The 17,215-nt window shown below is 46.5% G+C and overlaps 1 pseudogene across 1 annotated transcript in view; it reads left to right on the forward strand.

The window, feature by feature from the left end:
* LOC311228461 (mitochondrial chaperone BCS1-like) overlaps nucleotides 1-17,215 on the forward strand; it is a 56,939-nt pseudogene that overhangs the window by 23,413 nt on the left and 16,311 nt on the right. The window contains exons 4-6 of the transcript in view: nucleotides 201-264; nucleotides 1,780-1,952; nucleotides 2,149-2,266. The product of the transcript in view is annotated as a mitochondrial chaperone BCS1-like (transcript). The remainder of the gene's footprint in view (nucleotides 1-200; nucleotides 265-1,779; nucleotides 1,953-2,148; nucleotides 2,267-17,215) is intronic.

A 17,215-nucleotide genomic window follows, 5' to 3' on the forward strand; every position in this document is an offset into this window, starting at 1 on the left:
TCAATCTATTTGAGAATGAAAACAAATCTGGCTTTCAGTGTTGAGGTGATGATTTTGTTTACATGTGGATTACATATGGCTCCTTTTTAAAGTTATAAATAAAATGTACTTGACAAACCTCTTCTTCACAGCACAAGAAGCTTACTGTGTGTCTGTTGTCTCGTTGAATGTGTTTGCTGTTGTGTTCTGCCTGAACACAGGGATCCCCTACCGGCGAGGATATCTCCTCTATGGACCCCCAGGCTGCGGGAAAAGCAGCTTCATGTAAGTGTGCAGAATATATTAAGTTTGAATCCTCCTCATCCATCAATATATTCCTTTGGAATTAAATAGGTTCAAGAATCGAATCAGGATTGTTAGCAGAGAGAGAGAGATATAGAGAGGGATGGGGGAGAGAGAGGGCTGCTAGGAGTGGAGCCAATGTTAGCTTGCTGAGGCTACATCAACAGGCTGCTAGGAGTGGAGCCAATGTTAGCTTTCTGAGGCTACATCAACAGTTAACATTACTTAAGATTTTAGCACATTTTTGCACATATCTATTTTTAGGGGCAAATGCGAGTGAAATATTTATTATAATTTTTTATTTTTTTTTGCACTACCTATCTTTGTGAAAGTGGCTTCTCAGCTCTGGTCCAGCTGAAGACAGAGCAGAGGAACAGATTGGACATTGAGCATGACCTCAGAGTTGCTTTGAGACTCTTGTCAGGACCAAACAACATCCCCAGTTATCCCATTAGTTCCCCCAAATTTACTGTCGGTCTGTTATGTTAAGCTAAGAAGTCTTCAGCTGGCTGGACCAGAGCTGAGAAGCCACTTTCACAAAGATAGGTAGTGCAAAAAAAATTATAATAATTTTTTTTTAATTTTTTATGACTAATCGACGCAACAATTCCTTGTCAACGTTTTTTTTATAATCGCCATCGTCGATTATGTCGACTAATCGTTGCAGCCCTAAATCTAACCCTAACTAACCTTACTGTCATGCACTTGTCCTAATATACTAACCTACACTGTAGCACTCAACACTTTTGATGAACATTGTTACTCAGCTGAGTTGTGCCCTTCCTGATGACTTGTCGTACAGAACTTGTAAGTCACTTTGGATAAAAGCGTCGGCTAAATGACTAAATGTAAATGTAAATTGAAGATTTCCTTTTATTGTTCCTAAGGGGAAATTCGTGTTTGGAATTTTACATGAAGCCTGTTACATAACATAACCATCACTATGCGCCTGTCTTTGTATGAAGTACTGAACACTATTTTGATCCCCAGTCCCCAACATAAATACCTCAGATTATTCCTCATTATTTTACATAATGACTTACACTAAATCCACACTAGTTCAGTGTGTGTGTCTGTCTGTGTGCATATAATTTAACAGTGTTAAAATGTAGAAACACTATTGTGCTATGTTCAAACTGTTCAATACTGAATATTATGATAATACAGCTAATACACCAGATGTGGCTGTTGTTGATGAGGACAGTAGAGAGGTCACCGTTTTAGAAGTAGGATCTACTTTTGATTACAGTCTGGATGGGTCATTTCTTACCAAGGTTTTACAGTAAGTAGTATCAACTACTAAAGGATTCTATTACACAGGTTGGGTAAATGTAAATAGCTGGTGCTTATATTTGGAAGAGTAGGTAATGTCCATAGACTAGTTGTGAAAGAGCTGCACAGATGGCAGGAATATTTATCTAAAATGTGAACACAAATAAAGATATTAAAACGTGTGTCTGTGTGCGTGTGTTCACCTGTGTGACTTGTGTGTTCCAGCACGGCGCTGGCAGGCGAACTGGGCTATAGTATCTGCCTGTTGACTCTAAGCGACCGCAGCCTTTCTGACGACCGCCTCAACCACCTGCTGAGTGTGGCGCCCCAGCAGAGCATCATACTACTGGAGGACGTACACGCGGCCTTCGTCAGCAGAGAGGGGAGCAGCACAGAGAGTAGGTCATACCAGGAAATGTGCTGTTAGTTATTAGTTTCAAACATCACCGCATCATCATTCATTTAATTTTTTTTTATTGTGAGACACTTTCAATCACGGATGAATATGACACCACTCTTTCTGGTCATCTCTCTGTCTATCTCATTTGAGAAGATGTGGAAATGAATACGGTTATTGTGTCTCTGTTCTTCCAGGCCCTGTGGCCCACCAGGGAATGGGCAGGCTGACCTTCAGTGGGCTGCTGAATTCTCTGGACGGAGTGACATCGTCTGAGGCCAGGATCGTCTTCATGACTACTAATTTCATCGACCGGTATGGCAGGGACATATAATAAATAGGGATGCTCGATATTGGCTTTTTTACCGATACCGATATACCGATATTGTCCAACTCTTAATTTCCGATACCGATATCAACCGATATCAACCGATACCGATATATGCAGGGTTCCCCCCCCCCCCCCCCCCCCCCCCCCCCCCCAAAAACGGAATAATTTCACGTAATTAACATTACATATCTCTTGTTGTGGAATTAACACAACATTATGCATACTTTTGACAATAAATAAAATCAGAATTTGTTCTTACTTGCTTTCCTGGGTAAATAAAGGTTATAGAAATGTAAAAACCGATACCGATATTTTCCGATATCACATTTTAATGCCGATATTGGCCGATAATATCGGTAGGCCGATAATATCGGACATCCCTAATAATAAACATAAAGAACACAAACGCCAATTCAATGTTAATGAACACACACACGGAGATGATAAGAAGGGTAGCTTGCTGCAACAAGAGCTGCAGCTAATGTGTATATATGTAGCTGTACAAAAAGTACGGCTCTGTGACTTTGTTTTCACGTTTTTTTGGACAACAATGGAGTTCTATGACTTCTGGATACGAGCTGTAATCTAGTGTTGCCTGGACGGACCATACGTGTAAATAGAAGAAATGCATGCACCATGGTTGGTTTTGGTCTTTTTGTAGGCTATGTTGACAATAAGGGGGGGTGACATTGGCCTTATCCTTTTAAATATTATGCTAAACTGAATGAATGAAATTGATTCATTTCAATAGGTGTACTGTATATTACCCCGTGTGGATGGAACATGTCAAGCGTGGTGTGTGACACAAACCTATTACACTGACCGTATCTTTTTAAGACAAAATAATTATCCACCATTTCAATATGGCCGCCCTACCTCACAACATTTAACATGACATTTCAAGCCAAGTTCAAGTTCAAGCTTTATTGTCAATACTGTATGTATTGTATATATATGTACAGGACATATTGAGGGTTGAAATTTGGTTATCTCAGACCTCCGGTGTACAAAAATAAAATAAAAAATTTAACAATTGTGAAAAACACAATAACAGCCTGAGGTGCAATATAATGTAGCAGCATATTCCATAAGATCTAAATTAATTGTCCAAAAGTGCTTAGTGCAGAGTGTGATTTAGCAGCATCAGAGATTAAATTTGTATTATTTTTTTTATTATTATTACAAAGTGCTTAGTGCATAACAGTCTGGACCTTTTTGGAGTAGAGGGGGAGTGGTTTGGTTATTTATTTCTAAGGTGCTTGGTACATTACAGTCCTGACTGTCTGGGGGCCGGGGAGAGAGATTTCAGCATCCTGACAGCCTGATGGAGGAAGCTGTTGCTCAGTCTGGTGGAGCTGGCTCTGAGGCTCCAGTATCTCCTCCCAGATGGCAGGAGGTTGAGGAAGCATTTAACATCGCACTCGCACTCCATGCGCATGTTTGAATTATATTAATATTAATATTAAGAAGAAGAAGAAGAAGAAGAAGAAGAAGAAGAAGAAGAAGAAGAAGAAGAAGAAGAAGAAGAAGAAGAAGAAGAAGAAGAAGAAGAAGAAGAAGAAGAAGAAGAAGAAGAAGAAGAAGAAGAAGAAGAAGAAGAAGAAGAAGAAGAAGAAGAAGAAGAATTCATTTCATTTATATAGCGCTTTTCTAGACACTCAAAAGTGCTCCCCACAATGTAGGGTGGAAATTGCCTCCTTCACGACCACTGGTAGCACCCAACCTTGGGCTACGCAGGCTCAATGGCTGCCATACACTGTCACCAGGCACACATCCCACTACACAATTAGACGGTGGGCCGAAGGTTGCTAGAGGCTTCCGTTAGTGAAATGATTGATCTGGTTTTAGAGAGTATATGTTATTGTAATATGAACTACATAATATACTATAATAACACATTTCCGTTTGTTGGCAATGGTTTTTGGGTCATATCTTTATGAAAATTAATGTGTTGATAAGCAAAAAACTACCTACATTTGTGAAAAGGGGCGTTGCTGCGGAACCAATCAAAACGCGTTACAACGTCAGGTGACTTGATTTCTCCCAATGACATTCCTCAAGCTCCGGAACTAGGAAGTAAATGTTGCGACTCGTCTGTTGTCAACAGTGGATTTAGCTCTGCATCGGTAAGCTCTCAATTCATATACATTACTATTGAAATGCATTTTTACTTAACTTTACAGCATTATTCAAACGTGATAGGAAGTTATGAGTCATCAGCAGTTTATATGCAGTCCGTTTTGACTTCCGATTACACATTGGAAAATGTTGTAGCCAGCTCACATAGATTAACGTTACGTTAGCATTTTAACTTTCTCAGATAGCAATCTAACATTATGTTAGTGTAAATCAAACAACTCTAACCCAATACTAATAATAGTAACTTGTTTCACATTCTTGCTGTGTGTTACACTATGGTATAGCGGTCTGTGTTGTTGCCTGTGACGTTAGAAGTTTGAGGTGACGTTGTCACAACCGTTACATATGTACAAAATATACTGTCTCATAAATATACTCTTCCAATATATAAATATACATATAAATATATTGTTTTAGATGCTGTTGTCAGTCACTATGAATTACAAATGGGGGGCCCTGATGTAAACAAGACAAACGTCTTTCTCTGGTCTGCATCCCCTTAACAATAGTTTGATATTGGATGGTCCCTTGGAACAGGCTGTCATCCCCACCTGTCTGAAGAAGTCCACCATCATCCCTGTACCCAAAAAATCTACGCCGCTTGCCTCAACGACTACCGCCCTACATCTGTTCCTCCCTCCCCATCAACCTGGACCCTCTGCAATTTGCATATCGCCCCAACAGGTCCACGGAGGACGCCATAGCCCATGTGCTGCACACAGCAGCATCACACCTGGACAAGAGGCAGGGGAACTATGTGAGAATGCTGTTCATCGACTACAGCTCAGCATTCAATACCATAGTCCCCTCCAAACTCATAGCCAAGCTCAGGGACCTGGGCTTGAACTATGACCTCTGCCAGTGGGTCTTGGACTTCCTGAGGGGCAGACCCCAGGTGGTAAGAGCAGGCAACTGCACCTCCTCATCCATCACGCTCAACATAGGGGCCCCCCAGGGCTGTGTTCTGAGCCCCCTCCTCTACTCCCTGTACACACATGACTGCGTAGCACAGCGGAACAACAACACCATCATCAAATTGGCTGATGACACAGTAGTGGTGGGCCTGATCTCTGCCAACGACGAAAGGGCCTACCTGGAAGAGGTAGAGAATCTGTCACAGTGGTGTCAGGAGAACTGCCTCTCCCTGAACGTCAGCAAAACAAAAGAGATGATTGTGGACTTCAGGAGGTCGGGGGTCAAGGACTACAGCCCCCTCAGCATCGACGGGGCACCGGTTGAGAGAGTGAACAGTTTCAAGTACCTCGGAGCCCACATATCCGAGGATTTGACATGGACCACACACATTGACAGTGTTGTGAAGAAGGCACGACAACGCCTCTACTTCCTCAGGCACCTAAGGAAGTTCCAAGTCAGTCAGAAGATCCTTAGGAACTTCTACTCATGTACAATAGAGAGCATCCTGACTGGCAACATCACCTCCTGGTTTGGGAATAGCACTGCACAAGACCGTAGCAGACTACAAAGAGTGACACGTTCAGCCGAACGCACAATTGGAGGGGGGCTTCCCACCCTCCAGAACATTTACAACAAGCGGTGCAAGGGGAAGGCTAAGAGAATTATTAAGGACTCGAGCCACCCGAACAACTGCCTCTTTGAACTGCTGCGGTCAGGCAAGCGATACCGGAGTCTTAAGGCGAGCACAGAAAGACTCAGAAGAAGCTTCTATCCCCAGGCCATCAGGCTGCTAAACGAACAATAAACACTATGCAACAACCATCAAATGCACACAGCACACACACCCACACGCACACACTCACTTAAACAAACAACACACTGCAGCACCCACTCTCCACACTTTAGATCACACAAACACACTTTATATTTATTGATAAAGGATTTGCACTACAACTCGTACACCTACTGTAAATTGTACCTAAATTGCACCTCATCCCATTTCTGCCTTGCACTATATAGTATTGTATATTAGTACACTGCACAGTATTGTATATTATATGGTAACTCAGTTACGTCTATTCTGCATCGAACATTGTACATATGTCTATACTGAACACTGTGACCTCATTTTATTTACTTCTAATTTACATGCTATACTATGTTATTTTATTTCATACTTATCTTGTCTTGCACAGTCTCTGGAGCGTAACAGTAAGAAGCATTTTGTATAAAAGTATTCTGTACTTCTGTATGACAACTATTAAAGAAACTTGAAACTTGAAACTTGCTGTTGTTTACTGTCTATCTGTATGTCATGTATGTAATATGTTATGATGAATTGAAAATGGGGGACCCTGATGTAAACAAGATGAAAGTCTTTCTCTGGTCTGCATCCCATTAACAATTGTGTGTATTGAGCTGTACTGTACTGTACCCATTCTGCAATCTGTTAATATGATGAATAACGTTATCTATTGTAGTAACAATGTTCCAAAATGTATTGATTGTTTTTCTGTTTCCCCAGATGCTCAACCCTGGACCACACGACAGATATATTCTAGGCCTAATCTAACCCTAGTCTGAGGGTTCTATAGTAATCATGCAAGCTCAAAGATTGAGCTCTTGAGGTGACTGGCCCTGCTCTATATCAAGAACCATTATCAGAGTGGCAACTGCAGGACCTGTATTTCCCAAAACAATGAATATCATGATTGAATGAGAGGCCATGGTAAACAGCACAGTGAATAAACAATGTGCAGTCCCCTTATATATATATATATATTGTTCTGGATAGAAGTGGGGCCAGGCTAATCTGCAAGAGCTCAACTTTTGAACAAGGATGGTCATCCTCTCACATAAGCTGTCCGGGGACGACTCACACAGCTCTCTACTCTCTGGGCCCTGGACTGTACACCCCTCCACTGTACTAGTTACACATTACACACATACAAATGACAATAACACTATGTAATAACCATCAAATGCACTCACAGCACACACATCCACACGCACACACTCACTTTAAACAAACAACTCACTGCAGCACCCACTTTAGAACACCTAAACACACTTTATATTTATTGGCAAAGAATTTGCACTACAACCCATACCTCATTACACCTTACTGTAAATTGTACCTAAATTGTACCTCATCCCATTTCTGCATTGTACTGTATAGTATATTGTATTGTAACTCCGTTACTTTTCTACTCTGCATTGTACATTGTATGTTATGGTTTGTAACCGACCCCAATCGCACAACACAAGACAGGTATGATGGTTTGCCAAGAAACAGATATTTATTGAACAACAGGGAAATACAGGGAAAAGGGCACTGTCCCTTTAAGGGAGAATCACAAATACAGGAATCAATATGAGGGGAAGGAAAGGTGCCTTTAAGAGGCGGGCAGGAAAAGGGAACACTAAGGGAAAGTAAGGGAACGCCTAAGGGAAGGTTAAGGGAACGCCTTGGGACAGAGGAACTAGAGACTAGGTAAACCAGGGACAAGGAGAACTAGGGAGAGAGGACTAGGGACTAGGAGAGCTAGGGAACAGAAACTAGGTGGAACTAGAAAGGGGAGAACTAGGAAACAGAGGGGACTGAGGACTAGGAGAACTAGGGACAGAGGGAAAAGAGTACTGGGGAACATAGGGAACAGGTTCTGGGGAACAGAGAGGAACAGGGAGGACTGGTGGAAATCATCTGGGCCGCTCTGCAGGACAGAGGAGATAGTTAATGCACAAAAGGGAAAAAACAGAGCAGGTGCAGAACAGTCCAAATAACAAAGTGAACAAAGTAATAATATCTTCGTGTGACAAACACACAGGGGGAGATGTAAAGTCCAAAAATACTATTCTAAGTGAGAACCAAAAACAGAGGCATTACGCTGGGAGATGAAATGTCCAAACTAACTAACAGAGGCAATACGCTGGGAGATGAAATGTCCAAACTAACTAACAGAGGCAATACGCTGGGAGAGTGACATCACAATCAAAACTCACCCAGGCGTATGCGTAAAGGTACAGGAACAGCAGCGGGAACGGGGGCAAGAGGCATTACGCTGAGTGAGTGACATCACAATCAAAACTCACCCAGACGTATGCGTAAAGGTAAAGGGGCAGCAGCGGGAACGGGGGCAAGGGCACTACGCTGAGTGAGTGACATCACAATCAAAACTCACCCAGGCGTATGCGTAAAGGTACGGGGACAGCAGCGGGAACGGGGGCAAGGGCACTACGCTGGGTGAGTGACATCACAATCAAAACTCACCCAGGCGCATGCGTAATGGTACAGGGACAGCAACGGGAACGAAGGCATCGCCACCGGGGCGGCTGGCTGTCCGAGCCGAGGGAGAGAGTGCTGGAACAGTGGCGGTGACGAGGGCATCGTCCACCGGGTAGCCGCTGTCGGAGCCGAGGAACAGAGTGCTGGAACAGTGGCGGTGACGAGGGCATCGTCCACCGGGTAGCCGCTGTCGGAGCCGAGGAACAGAGTGCGCGCCACACCTTGGTGTGCGCGTCGGAACAGGGAGCTGGAACAGTGGCGGTGGCGAGGATGTCGTCCACCGGGTAGCCACTGTCGGAGCCGAGGAACAGAGTGCGCGCCACACCTTGGTGTGCGCGTCGGAACAGGGAGCTGGAACAGTGGCGGTGGCGAGGATGTCGTCCACCGGGTAGCCACTGTCGGAGCCGAGGAACAGAGTGGCGCGCCACACCTTGGTGTGCGCGTCGGAACAGAGAGACGCATCGGGGTGCGTCTGCCAGGAGGAGTGTGCCAAGCACGAAGGTCTGGAAGATGCGCATCGGCGCGCTGAGGTCTGGAGAGCGTGCCAAGCTCGAAGGTCTGGAAGATGCGCGTCAGAGCGCTGGTACGGAGGAGCGTGCCAAGCTCGAAGGTCTGGAAGATGCGCGTCTGTGCGCCGGTACGGAGGAGCGTGCCAAGCTCGAAGGTCTGGAAGATGCGCGTCAGTGCGCTGGTACGGAGGAGCGTGCCAAGCTCGAAGGTCTGGAAGATGCGCGTTGCGCGCTGGTCTGGAGAGCGTGCCAAGCTCGAGCGTCCTTGGAAGATGCGCGTTGCGCGCTGTGGACTGGAGAGCGTCTGCGCTGGTCTGGATGTGCGTCAGGACGACAGCTGCGCGGGGGGTCTGAAGTGGATGACTGGGATGCCTCCCGTGGAAGTCTAGGGAGCGCAGACCAGTCCCACTCTCAGGCAACGGCGACAGCAGGCGAAGGCTGGAGCAAACATCTCGACGCCGGAGAATGGAACAGCATAGGCAGACAGAGGATCTCCCGAAAGAGTCTAGATGTTTAGAGAATATGACTCGGCAAGTATACAACACGACCCCACGCCAAAACGAGGGGAAGCGCCCTGGTATTTAAAGCCCACAGGGGGACTAATTAGCCTGCCACCACAGGTGCGAGAGATAATAGAATATCAAACAGGTGTGGCCACTAAGGGTAAGGAACGAGAGGGTGGGGGCTAGAGAGAGTGAGTAGGGAATTCCTAACAGTAGGCTTAAAGAAGACAGAGAATAGGGAATTCCTAACAGTAGGCTTAAAGAAGACAGAGAAAAGGTAGTAAGCAGCGGGCAAAACCTCACAGTATCCCCCCCTCCAACGGGAGCCACCCGGCGACCCAAAACAAATACAGACAGAGTGGCAGGGGGCAAAACAAGAGGTACTGGCCAAGCCAGCAGGGGAAGCCACCACAAGAGTGGGGCTAGCAAAAGAAACAGGGTCGCCGAGGGGTAACTAGGGTAGCAGAGGGGCAACTGGGGGAACTGGTCTAGAGGAACTGGGTCTAGAGAACTAGTCTAGAGGAACTGGTCTAGAGAACTGGTCTAGAGAACTGGTCTAGAGAACTGGGCTAGAGAACCGGGCTAGAGAACTGGTCTAGAGAACTGGTTTAGAGAACTGGTCTAGAGAACTGAGGGGCAAGCAGGGTAGCAAAGGGTTAACCATGGAAGCACCGGGAAAGGGCTAGCAGAGGGAAGGTTAGCTGCCAGGGCACTGATAGCTACAGGGCCTATGCTAGCTGTACTGCTACATCAACATAGAGGCTGCGCAAGCTGCCGGAGCCAGGCTAGCAGAGGGAAAGGGTAGCTGCCAGGGCACTGATAGCTACAGGGCCTATGCTAGCTGTACTGCTACATCAACATAGAGGCTGCGCTAGCTGCCGGAGCTAGGCTGGCAGACAGGGCTGGACCAGCATGAGAGCACAAGCTAGCTGGAAGGACAGTCCTAGCTGTGTGAGAAAAACTGACCTTGCTAGCTGAAAGGGCAGTCCTAGCAGTGGGATAAACTACACAAAAAGGTGGAGGCCATGCAGAGGGACCGGGTTAGCTGCTTGGGCCTGGCTAGCTACAGGGCCTATGCCAGCTGCAAGGCTGCATTAACATAGAGGCTGTGCTAACAGCCGGGGCCAAGCTAGCAGACCGGGGCTCTGCTGAGGGACTGGGTTAGCCGCCAGGGCATGGCTAGCTACAGGGGGATCAAACAGGGCAAAACGGGAAGCAAACAGGGGAGCTAACCGGGGAGACTAACAAGCTAAACAGGGGAGTAACAGGCCAACAAGGGAGCTAAACAGGACTAACAGGGAAGCTAAACGGGGCTAACAAGGAAGCTAACAGGGCTAACAGGGGAGCTAGAGGGGAGACTAACAAGCTAACAGGGGAGCTAACAGGGCTAACAGGGGAGCTAGAGGGAACAAGGAAAAAAAAAGGCAAACTCAACATACACCGTCTGTGCTGGCTGGGGTCGTCGATTTGGTGGGGTCGTACTGTTATGGTTTGTAACCGACCCCAATCGCACAACACAAGACAGGTATGATGGTTTGCCAAGAAACAGATATTTATTGAACAACAGGGAAATACAGGGAAAAGGGCACTGTCCCTTTAAGGGAGAATCACAAATACAGGAATCAATATGAGGGGAAGGAAAGGTGCCTTTAAGAGGCGGGCAGGAAAAGGGAACACTAAGGGAAAGTAAGGGAACGCCTAAGGGAAGGTTAAGGGAACGCCTTGGGACAGAGGAACTAGAGACTAGGTAAACCAGGGACAAGGAGAACTAGGGAGAGAGGACTAGGGACTAGGAGAGCTAGGGAACAGAAACTAGGTGGAACTAGAAAGGGGAGAACTAGGAAACAGAGGGGACTGAGGACTAGGAGAACTAGGGACAGAGGGAAAAGAGTACTGGGGAACATAGGGAACAGGTTCTGGGGAACAGAGAGGAACAGGGAGGACTGGTGGAAATCATCTGGGCCGCTCTGCAGGACAGAGGAGATAGTTAATGCACAAAAGGGAAAAAACAGAGCAGGTGCAGAACAGTCCAAATAACAAAGTGAACAAAGTAATAATATCTTCGTGTGACAAACACACAGGGGGAGATGTAAAGTCCAAAAATACTATTCTAAGTGAGAACCAAAAACAGAGGCATTACGCTGGGAGATGAAATGTCCAAACTAACTAACAGAGGCAATACGCTGGGAGATGAAATGTCCAAACTAACTAACAGAGGCAATACGCTGGGAGAGTGACATCACAATCAAAACTCACCCAGGCGTATGCGTAAAGGTACAGGAACAGCAGCGGGAACGGGGGCAAGAGGCATTACGCTGAGTGAGTGACATCACAATCAAAACTCACCCAGACGTATGCGTAAAGGTAAAGGGGCAGCAGCGGGAACGGGGGCAAGGGCACTACGCTGAGTGAGTGACATCACAATCAAAACTCACCCAGGCGTATGCGTAAAGGTACGGGGACAGCAGCGGGAACGGGGGCAAGGGCACTACGCTGGGTGAGTGACATCACAATCAAAACTCACCCAGGCGCATGCGTAATGGTACAGGGACAGCAACGGGAACGAAGGCATCGCCACCGGGGCGGCTGGCTGTCCGAGCCGAGGGAGAGAGTGCTGGAACAGTGGCGGTGACGAGGGCATCGTCCACCGGGTAGCCGCTGTCGGAGCCGAGGAACAGAGTGCTGGAACAGTGGCGGTGACGAGGGCATCGTCCACCGGGTAGCCGCTGTCGGAGCCGAGGAACAGAGTGCGCGCCACACCTTGGTGTGCGCGTCGGAACAGGGAGCTGGAACAGTGGCGGTGGCGAGGATGTCGTCCACCGGGTAGCCACTGTCGGAGCCGAGGAACAGAGTGCGCGCCACACCTTGGTGTGCGCGTCGGAACAGGGAGCTGGAACAGTGGCGGTGGCGAGGATGTCGTCCACCGGGTAGCCACTGTCGGAGCCGAGGAACAGAGTGGCGCGCCACACCTTGGTGTGCGCGTCGGAACAGAGAGACGCATCGGGGTGCGTCTGCCAGGAGGAGTGTGCCAAGCACGAAGGTCTGGAAGATGCGCATCGGCGCGCTGAGGTCTGGAGAGCGTGCCAAGCTCGAAGGTCTGGAAGATGCGCGTCAGAGCGCTGGTACGGAGGAGCGTGCCAAGCTCGAAGGTCTGGAAGATGCGCGTCTGTGCGCCGGTACGGAGGAGCGTGCCAAGCTCGAAGGTCTGGAAGATGCGCGTCAGTGCGCTGGTACGGAGGAGCGTGCCAAGCTCGAAGGTCTGGAAGATGCGCGTTGCGCGCTGGTCTGGAGAGCGTGCCAAGCTCGAGCGTCCTTGGAAGATGCGCGTTGCGCGCTGTGGACTGGAGAGCGTCTGCGCTGGTCTGGATGTGCGTCAGGACGACAGCTGCGCGGGGGGTCTGAAGTGGATGACTGGGATGCCTCCCGTGGAAGTCTAGGGAGCGCAGACCAGTCCCACTCTCAGGCAACGGCGACAGCAGGCGAAGGCTGGAGCAAACATCTCGACGCCGGAGAATGGAACAGCATAGGCAGACAGAGGATCTCCCGAAAGAGTCTAGATGTTTAGAGAATATGACTCGGCAAGTATACAACACGACCCCACGCCAAAACGAGGGGAAGCGCCCTGGTATTTAAAGCCCACAGGGGGACTAATTAGCCTGCCACCACAGGTGCGAGAGATAATAGAATATCAAACAGGTGTGGCCACTAAGGGTAAGGAACGAGAGGGTGGGGGCTAGAGAGAGTGAGTAGGGAATTCCTAACAGTAGGCTTAAAGAAGACAGAGAATAGGGAATTCCTAACAGTAGGCTTAAAGAAGACAGAGAAAAGGTAGTGAGCAGCGGGCAAAACCTCACATTGTATGTATATATTGAACACTTGTCTACGTACTTGACTTCTATTTTATACTTATCTATTTTTATCTAGCACAATCTCTGGAGCAAAACAGAAAGAAGCATTTTATATAAAAGTATTCTGTACTTCTGTATGACAACTAATAAAGAAACTTGAACATCAAAAAATCAACATTCTGTTCTCTATTCCAGGCTAGATCTGACCTTGACTCATGTTACAGGATTAATACACATTTTCTTACACCCATATTGCTAGTTTTCACCTGAAGGGCAAATTACAGGGCCAGTCCAGTAAAAAAATACATTAATCATGTATCATTATGTTTAAAATAAATTGCATTTTGGTACAAACCTTTTGTGGTGTTTGTCAACTTTGCCTTCCTGCGGGCTATGTTATGTATATTAACAAATTGCATATAGCATTCTCTTTGGTAGCATTCATTCTGTGTTTATTGTGTCATACTGGGGAATAATATTAATATTATTATGTCCTATTGGGGACATAATTTTAAATTCTGAGCAAATCAATCGTTTTTTTTATAGAGAGGACGTCTGACATTGATTGAAAACGGTTAACAGATTGCAGAATGGGTACAATACAGTACGGCTCAATACACACAATTGTTAAGGGGATGCAGACCAGAGAAAGACTTTCGTGAGAGACCAACAAAGTGAGGTAATACATTTCGAATCAAATTGTGGTCGGTTAGATCTAACGTTAATATCACGTTTTCCATCTAATGGCTAGCAAGCTCACCTGATGTCGGTATGGCTTAATACAGTGTGAAATACAATCTTATAGTAAGAAACAAAACACAAGTTGAACATAGTTTTGAACGTTTTATTACAATAGTATTTAGGTCTGATAGATCTAACATTAATATCACGTTAACCATCTAAAGCTCATCTGTGACGTCAGTATGGCTTAATACAGTGCAAAATACAATCTTATAGTAACAAAACAATACACAAATTGAACATAGTTTTGAACGTTTTATTACAATAGTATTTACTGTCTCATGTTGCAATGTATAATCCAGCTAGCGTTCCAGTCAGATCCATTCTCCGTTGTTCTTGTTGACAATTTTGGGATCCCTATTTCCCATTTCTGTATCCTGATTGGTTTATCAGCTAGAGGTGTCCAAAGATATGCATGAGCAAACATTTAATTTAAATGTAAGATTACGATAACCGATGACCACCAGACGGCTGGCCAACAAACGTATTTTGACTCAACATAATAACTAGATATCACACACAAAGAATTGTGTAGTCTCCCAACATGGATCAATCAAGTTCACTTTAGACAGACTCGGCCTGCCATCTAAATGGATGAACGGCTCAGGAGACAGGGATTGATATCAGCCAATTAAGGGGAAGGGATGATTGGGTGGCCTTGATTAAAGTATTCAAATATTTTCTAGCCAGCAGCGCCACACCTGGCATGAGTCAACCCTGCCTATAATGGGTTGAGAAGTCACCACAAAACGTACACTTGTTAACCCATTAATGTCCACAGTGGAATTTTATAGTTTACTTTACAGCACATAAAGTACTAGCCGAGCTGAGCACACAGTTGAAATCTTTCGAATTGGTTACAGTGTATCTGTATCTGTCCTTTCCTGTATGGGTTTTCTTGACTATATTTAGTATGTTAAGTAAAAGCCCCACAGAATATTCTGTTAGAGGTAGAAACACAACATCTGCTGCGAGAACTGTCAACACATGTGGCTACACAAGACAACTGTAAAGACAAAATATTTTTGATTTCACTTTATTTAAATCTTTTTGTGTGTGTTTTTGTAGATCTTTTATTGTTTTTTTTGCTACCGGGCAGTCCGGTAGAGAGAGAGAGAGGAAGAATGGGATAGACGTGGGAAGTAGCGGTGGAACAGTTCACAAAATCGACGGTTCGGTTCGTATCACGGTTTTAGGTTACGGTTTTCGGTTCGGTATATGTGTTTTTTTATTTTTATTTTTTTAACACTCCAAAAATACCATACACATATACATATATACATATACATAATATATATAGCCTAAAAATAATCCAACTTTTCAGTTATTCTCAAGGACGTAGTCATGCAAAAACTGAAAGAATGAGGCCATTTGACATCAGGCACATTATTTTGACAGTGACTGTTAGAGCTAGGAGAGATTTTGGTACAGCAAGAGCGGAGGCATTGCTGATTTAAACATGCTTCTCATTTATTTGGTAAAAAAAAAAAGTGTACCTTTAATAATGTTTGGCACACAAAGACCGAACTGACTGAAAAATATAGGCAACATTTGTCAAAGTATTAACGTAAGGTTATGTATATAACCCAGTTCTATGAGTTATGGTGCGCTCAGCACCTGTCTGCATATATCTCGCTTCAGCGTATATACACTGAATAAAAAATTCCACCATGTACCTTTACATGCCAGCATTCATCTGGCCACACCCCCATCCGCTTACCTACATAAGCAGGGGTGGGGTCACACACTCATCTCCTTCCCAACAAATTTCACCACAATGAAAAATCAAGGGCCGCAGCGGCGTCCAGGTGCTGAGCGCACCATAACTCATAGAACTGGGTTATATACATAACCTTACGTTCTATAGCGTTATGGCTTCGCTCAGCACCTGTCTGCATAACAGGGGATGAGCGGGAGCCATAGCCCGACCAATGTACCCCGCTGAGGCCCCCCACAACCATCAGACAGGGGAGGACCGAGCCCCCCCGACCCTCCCTAATGGAGGATACCCCCCCTATTGGAGGTTCACGGGAGGGCGACGGATCCGACCGTGCGAAGAGGCACTCAAGCAACTCAACGCACAGGGTGAGCAGACCGTGGCTTGACCCCACGACTACACACACGCACAACCCGCATGCCACCCGGGAACGAACGGAAGGAACAACCTCGTTACTGCCCCCAGAAATCACGGGGTCAAGAGCAAACCCAACCCCGTGGCAAGGCCGTAGCAGCGGAGCGCGAAGGAAGATCCAGACCCACTGAAGGGACTGGATCCCCTGGAAAACGGGGGCCCGGAGAGGTCAATGACGCCAGGCATCAAGACCCCACCAGGTGGTCACTTAGTGACACCGCCCCCCACATCGCCAGCGTATTCGGATAAGGCCCCTCCAAGAGCGGGCCCTTTCCCCCCAATAGCACACCGCCTGGCACACTGACCCTGCAGAACAGGCAGTCAGCATGGCCGTAAGCACACAAAAAAGGTTAACCAACGGAAGCAGGCAGCGCACCGGGGAAACCAAGCAACAGGCTGTAACCTGAGCCTGGAGCACTGCGGACGAGACACGCGCCAAAGGAGTCAGCTGAAAACAGCCCCCCCGGCGGAAGAGGCGTATGCTGGCGTTGTTGAGCACCATGACAAAGCCTCCATTAAAAAAAAACCACCCAGAGGGGTTGAGGCAGAGAAGACTGACATGATTGGCAGACGTCATGAACGTGCAGGGGCACACTCAACCGGGTAACCCGGGAGTTGACTCTGCTCCAACACACCAGGGAATCAACCACCCGCTCGGTACAGACGGTGGTTGTTCCTATAACCCCTCAAGAAAAAACTCCAAAACACACCTGCGGGTATACACTGGCTATACCGCAGTACAAGTGTTTCAGTTTTCAAAAAAGGGTTATCCCAGGCCTACGGTATCAACGAAACTTTACTTCGGACCGGGCCCGGCGGCACGGGAAGCACAGGGTTACCAGAGGAGGTCCAAGACCACCC

The sequence above is a fragment of the Notolepis coatsorum genome, assembly GCF_963971535.1.
Source record: "Notolepis coatsorum genome assembly, chromosome: 5".
NCBI classification, from domain to species: domain Eukaryota; kingdom Metazoa; phylum Chordata; class Actinopteri; order Aulopiformes; family Paralepididae; genus Notolepis; species Notolepis coatsorum.